Raw genomic sequence first — 6077 nt, forward strand, 5'->3', positions numbered from 1 at the left:
ATTTTTATTTTTATTTCTACTAAAAAGCAGTTAGTATGGGAAGATTTTAGCAATGAATTCTACAGACAGGTTATATGTCTTTTAAAACACCTCCTTCAAACTCAGAAAGCAGAAAATATGCACGATATCCCCACTGAAAAGATATTTTTGCACCCTTTCACCGTTTATAGGCTTCTTTTCTTCCTTGGCTTCAATGCTGGGTGATATGCCATGGGAAAGGCCCATGCGCGCACGCCAGCCCCCACGCCAAGCTCTGGGGCTTGGACGGTGAACTCACTGAGGCAGAGATCATTTTTTTAATGTATACAGACAAGCCCAGCGTAATCTGTCCTACACAGACCCATAACGCCAACAATACCGTTTCTGTCCTACAGTCAGATGTCACCTGACAAATGTGGGTCACGCCAGCATGCCGTGCTGACTTTGATTTCTGTTATTTGGGGCAATCAAGTCTCCTTTGCAGGGGGGGAGCAGCTCTCAGATGGGGGGCCGAGAAAGGATTTAACCAGAGATTACATCTCTTCTGCAAATTTGCAAGGAAGGCTCATTGAGGCCTTTGTGGACCTTTAACTTCCTTTCATCAGTCCCGTGCCTGACCACGTCTTTGGCTGAGCCATCACCATCTGCTGGCTGCTTATTTGGCCCACAAATTAGAGTGACAACAGCTGAACCCATTAAAATTTAACATCTTCCCTAGCAAAACGTGGTTCATAAGAGGCTGTCAGCTGTGAACTTGCCTACCTTTTTCTTTTAGGGTTGGAATGCTTCATCAGTTTCTGGTCAAGAGATCTTAAAAGCACAACTTTTTAAAATTTGCAAAGGCACACTACATGAACTCTGGGGCTAGATAAGAGCTTCAGAAATATAGACAATCCATCAGCCAACATTAAGACCTAGAAAGGTACATTCACTCAGAAACAGACTAAGTAAGGCTCAGGTCTGAAAAATTCAAACAGACCATCTAAAGAACAGGTTGCAGCATCCAGAAATCAGCCTTGCTTTTGCAAACTTCAGTTTATGCAAAAAAATCCTAAACGTAGCAGAGCACAGTCAGGGTGCACTCTGGGGGCTTTGGCGGATGAGGACGTTTTTAGTAGATGCTGACCCCAGATGAAATTTTTGCGTGCTACAAAACCCTTCTGCAGCTGCAAGATATTGCTAGGGACCTCGGAGGAAAGAAGAGACCAAGGATCTTCCCCATTCTTAGTAACTTCTTCTCCATTGCTACCTATTGCCAGCCTCCCATTTTTAATTTAAGTGTCCGTTAAGAGTTATAGGACAATCCCTGAAGCTAACTGGAGTCACATGAGCAAAACTTTCTACACACCTCTTTAATTTAAAACAAAAAATGATGCAAGTCTCCATTCTTGCAGAGATCAGGAGAGTGCATAAGTGGACGAGATGAATGTTTTTGAGCGAACACCCTGCAAAAGACTCAAGAAGCCGTCCTGCTTCTCAGGCTGATACTGGAAAACATGGACCAAAATCTGCTTTTCTGTTACCAATGCACCATCGCTAACATCACCTCCTGTGCACTTTGCTTCTGCTTGGCTCACAGAAAGCTTTCTGCACTTCTACACTTCAGTGTAACTGGCAGAGAAAGTGCCCACAACTGAGTTTCTACAACTCGGTTATAATCCTGTTTACACCTCAAGTAGCAGCACTGCTTACTCTCTAGTTATTTTCTCTCTTTTCCTCCCTCACTTTGATCTCCAACACATTTCTGTTTTTTAATAATCTGAACAATAAGAATTTACAATGGAAATACCCACCAGATCAAGCGGGTACCAGAACTGTAAGTAACCCTAATGAAAACAGATACTAAATCCCAATCTGGGATTATAACAAAGGTGGAATTGGGCAGACTTTACACGACTTTTTATCAGTGCTGAAAGAGTGCATAACTACCACTTCAAATAGTTGAAAACTTATTTTTACAACCTATCAAAGCAATGGTTCCAGACAATATACAGTATATCTAAGAATAGTAACAGTCATTGATGGAAACTGATAACATTTGGGGACTGAAGGTTAATCTGTTCTGAAAAAAAAAAAAAAAAGGAACAATGGAGAGTGAAATAGAAACTCAAGTCTCATTAAAGAAAACTATTTTAAGGGCAGAATGATGAGTTTTAACATCAATAATGGGAAAACAGTTTGAAGTTGTTCGTAAAAGATCTAAATTTAAAACCTTGGGAAAAAGCACTGTTCACAGTGCAAGCAAAGGTTTTTTAAGGGGTGAGAAAAAACACGGTATAAAGGTAATCCATTTGTATTTTTTAAGCACTATAAATCTGACTATTCATTTTTAGGTTTCTGTGATTAAGGGCAGTGAAGAGTCGATGTTCAGTTGAGTTTATCCTTTTTTCTTTATGCGTTTCCAATGTCCTTATCTGCCTGTAAATCATGGTACACGCTCGCAGCACTGAAGGCACATTGACACAGATAATCAAAATTGACTGCAGATTGGCAACAAACCCAAAAGAACTTGCACAAAAATTTTCAATTTCTACTGCTTTTGTTTGGTTTGTGGGGTTTTTTTTCCTGAAGAAATTATATTCTGCTCTGCAGATTGCAGTGGAAAGCCCAAGAGAAAACCAAAACGGGATCATTGCTACCTACCAGCAAAGCTATGAGCAAGCCAAGTGGGCTCTGACGCAGCTCTCCAAACACGCAACCACCGCTTGGCTGGAAGGCAGCTGAGCAGGTGCCTACATTAAACCAGCGCACACTTTGTCAGTTTGCATTCGAGCAAGTGCTTAAGTGCTTTGCCAGCTCAAGGACTTAATTAAATTTGAAATAACCTAATTCAAGGAATAAAAGTCTGCCAAAGGTAATAAAATTGTTTACCGATTTATCAAGTCAGTCCCGTATATAAAAGAGCATATTTATATGCAGTGTAGGTCTGGTCCTATTCAATCAGTGAATGCGTTTTAAAATATTTACTGATTGCAGGAATGGGTCCAAATCTGGAGTATTTTTAAGGGTTAGGGGAGAAGTGCTAAATCCCAAAGTATCTAATTCAACTATGCAAAGCAGGGAATATTATTGCCTTCATTTTACTTATGAAATTCAGGAGCATAGGGAAATAAAGTGCCAGATCCAATGTGTCAGAGAAGCCCCTTGCAGAATCTCCTGTGCTCGCCTGGTTCCCCCACAAGTGTCTTTTGCGTCCAGACACCGTTCCACTCCCAAGGTGCAGGGCAGCACAAGGGACAGTTGGGCAAATGGATGAGAGCCAGTGTCACACTCCCTCAGCTGCACCGCGGTTTGACTCCTGCTCTGAAAGCCCAAAGAAATGTCTAAACAAATTAACAAAAAGTTGTTGGCTGATTTTTTTTTTAATTGGATTTTTCTTTTTCTCGTGGAATTTCTCTCAGCTCTTGGATGCTACTATCACCTCTCCCTGTTGAATGAAGGGGTAGTATTTGTACAACGGGGCCTCACTGCAACTTGCGAGGAGTCAGGGGAGTGTATTTTAATACGCTGAGCAGGTGAATTTACATTGTACACATGTAAAATCTCCCTTTGTTTTGTGCTTCTGTACTGCATCTCAAAACTGCACCTCCGTGTCTCCACAAAACTGCCTCTAAAGTTTGATTTTTAAATGATAAATGCTCAACCAGTGCGGACTGGCATTTTTCAGTAACATTAAACTGCACTATATAAAAGCCCAGATTGCTCAAATGATTTCTTCAGATTGTATAATTTGGGTGGGTTTTTTTCTTCCTTGTGCTATATTTAACATTGATAATTGTTATATTTAAAAATATTCAAATGAGCTATTTCAAAATATCTAGCCCAGTAAGTGTGCTGAGCTCATGGATAAGCCTGCTGTGCTGTGCATAGCGCTGCCTGCCTTGCACTGGCCCAGGTAAGCGTTTCAGCAATGCACGGAGCTGAAAACAATTGCCATTGCGAGTGAGAAATAAGGTACAAGGCTGGCTTACACCCGAGTGTACCTACACACCCCGCACTGGGTAAACAAAGCAGTTTGGCAGTTCGAGCCTGAGGACTTTCCTCGGTGCGCATCCTTTGAACGCACCCGGTTTGCTCAGCCTTTCTTCACCCGGTGGCTTTCCCAGCTGGGCGGCAGCGCCCGGGGCAGATGCTGGCCCAGGGCACCCCCGCAGCCTCCAGCCCGGTCCCGGAGGGGCGGCGGGATGAACGGGGCCACGGGGGGAGGCGTAGGGGTCGGCAGCCGCCGCCGCGCACCCGGAGCGGGGCTGGCGGCGGGGGCAGCGCGCAGCGGCTGCGCGGGGGCGCAGGGGCCGGCGAGAGGCGCGCAGCCGGTGCGCAGCGGCGGCTCCGCGAAATCCCCGGGGCCCCGCGGGAGCGGGTAGGTAAAAAGAACGAAGCGCAGAGGTATATTCAAAGCCTCCGCGTTTGGCTCTGTCAGATGGAAAAAGGCGACGGAAAATCCACCCTTGGCTACCTGAAAGATCTGGCGCGCAGATGGGGCGTTTCTCCGCGAGTCGGTACTTTAAAAATTCGAAAACCCTTTCAAAAAGGCGAGAGGCAGCAGAGCATCCCCGGAGGAGCACACACCCGTCCCTGCTCCTCACCCTTACGGGGAGGAGGCAGCCGGGCAGCCCTGCCCACAGTCCTGCCCGCAGCCCTGCCCGCAGCCCCCTGCCCGCAGCCCAGCAAGGGGGCTTAAAGCTTCCAGCTTTTTGGCTGCACACCGCAAAACACGGCAGCAGCGAGAAAAGATTTTGTTATTTACGTGTCTGAACCGTATTTTAAAAAGCCGGCGTTTTAAATTGTGCAAGGTGGAAATTCCAGCTTTTTTTCCCCTCTGCACATCTGTGGCTCGGCACGTTGGCCGCGATCTGCCTGATCTGAGTGTGGGTCGCGGGCTGGGAGATAGGGGGCTCTAAGGGAAAAACATGAAGTCATATCATTTACATATGTGGTTTGTTAAAAAGGACACCGATATTTTAAAAACAAAAGTTTCCTGTGAATTAGGTAAAACTATATTGTTAAAGGTTATACAGAGACAAAAACTTCGGGACCCCTTAGATCGTGTGAAAAATGAATATTTGATGTGTTTGGGGTTTGCTGTCTTCACAGTAAAAAATAAAAATCAGTCAGAATCTTTCACATAACGATTCAATGATTTACCTAAAAAAATCGGAGCTGGAACATACCAAAGTCAGGAGTTTAACTCCGCCTTTAGCCGGGGACCTTACACAGTGTCTGTTTCCGAGCAAGATGTTTGAAATAAATATCTATTGCTACTTTTTCTGACTGTTGAGGTTTACTGCGGAACTCGCCGTTCTCACGCAGCGCTGCGCAACCTCGAGCAGGCACCAGAGAGGAGGGGGCTCAGTGGGTGCCCCCGTAAGCGGTTTGCCGCGGTTAGGAATTGGGCAACGTTTCACCCTTCGAAGTTTTCTGTACAGGGAGCCGGTGCCGAGGCTGCTGCCGGGAGCAGCTGCGGGCTCGCAGGGGCACTCTGCGGCAGCGTCACCTGCCTGCGGGGCCGGCGGCAGCCCCGGGCTGCGCCCCCCACCCCGCACACCGCCCAGGCAGCGACCCCCTTGGTGACCGGCTCTGCCTGCCCTAGTTCATTCCCCTCGGCCCGGGCGTTCGCTAAAAGCAGGTTTATTCCTTAACTCCCGGCACGACCTTCCATCTCCAGAGCCACCTGTGAGCGCCTGACCCGCCGCTCCCGCCCGTGGCTGCTGCACCCCCTGCACGGGCAGCAACAGGCTGCGGCCCCGGCCGGGCACGTCGCACCGCACGGCCGCCGGGGGAACGGCGACGCCGGCTCCGGCAGCCACCGAGGTGGGGAAGGGGCGGGCTGCGAGCGGCTCGGCGGGCTCTGGCCCCGGCCCCGGGCGGGCTGAGGAGGGGGCTCTGGGGATCGCCCCCCGCTCCGGCCTCGCAGCAGCCGCGCCGGGGCAGGGCTGCGCCCGGGGCAAGTGAAGGCGGTCCCGCACGGCCGGGGACCCCCGCGGAGCGCCCCGCCGGGGATGCCCGGAGGCCGGGCACACGGCTGCGCCCTCCCCCGTCCCAGGGCACCCGCCCTCCCGCCCTGCGCGGCCGCGGGGCCGCTCCGCCTTGCGGGACAC

General features: G+C 48.7%; 1 protein-coding gene across 2 annotated transcripts in view; it reads right to left on the bottom strand.

Annotated features, from left to right (window-relative positions):
• Nucleotides 1-6077, bottom strand: part of RELN (reelin) — a 321986-nt gene that overhangs the window by 290019 nt on the left and 25890 nt on the right. The window lies entirely within an intron of this gene.

This window comes from Falco punctatus (genome assembly GCF_963210335.1).
Source record: "Falco punctatus genome assembly, chromosome: 6".
Taxonomy (NCBI): Eukaryota; Metazoa; Chordata; class Aves; order Falconiformes; family Falconidae; genus Falco; species Falco punctatus.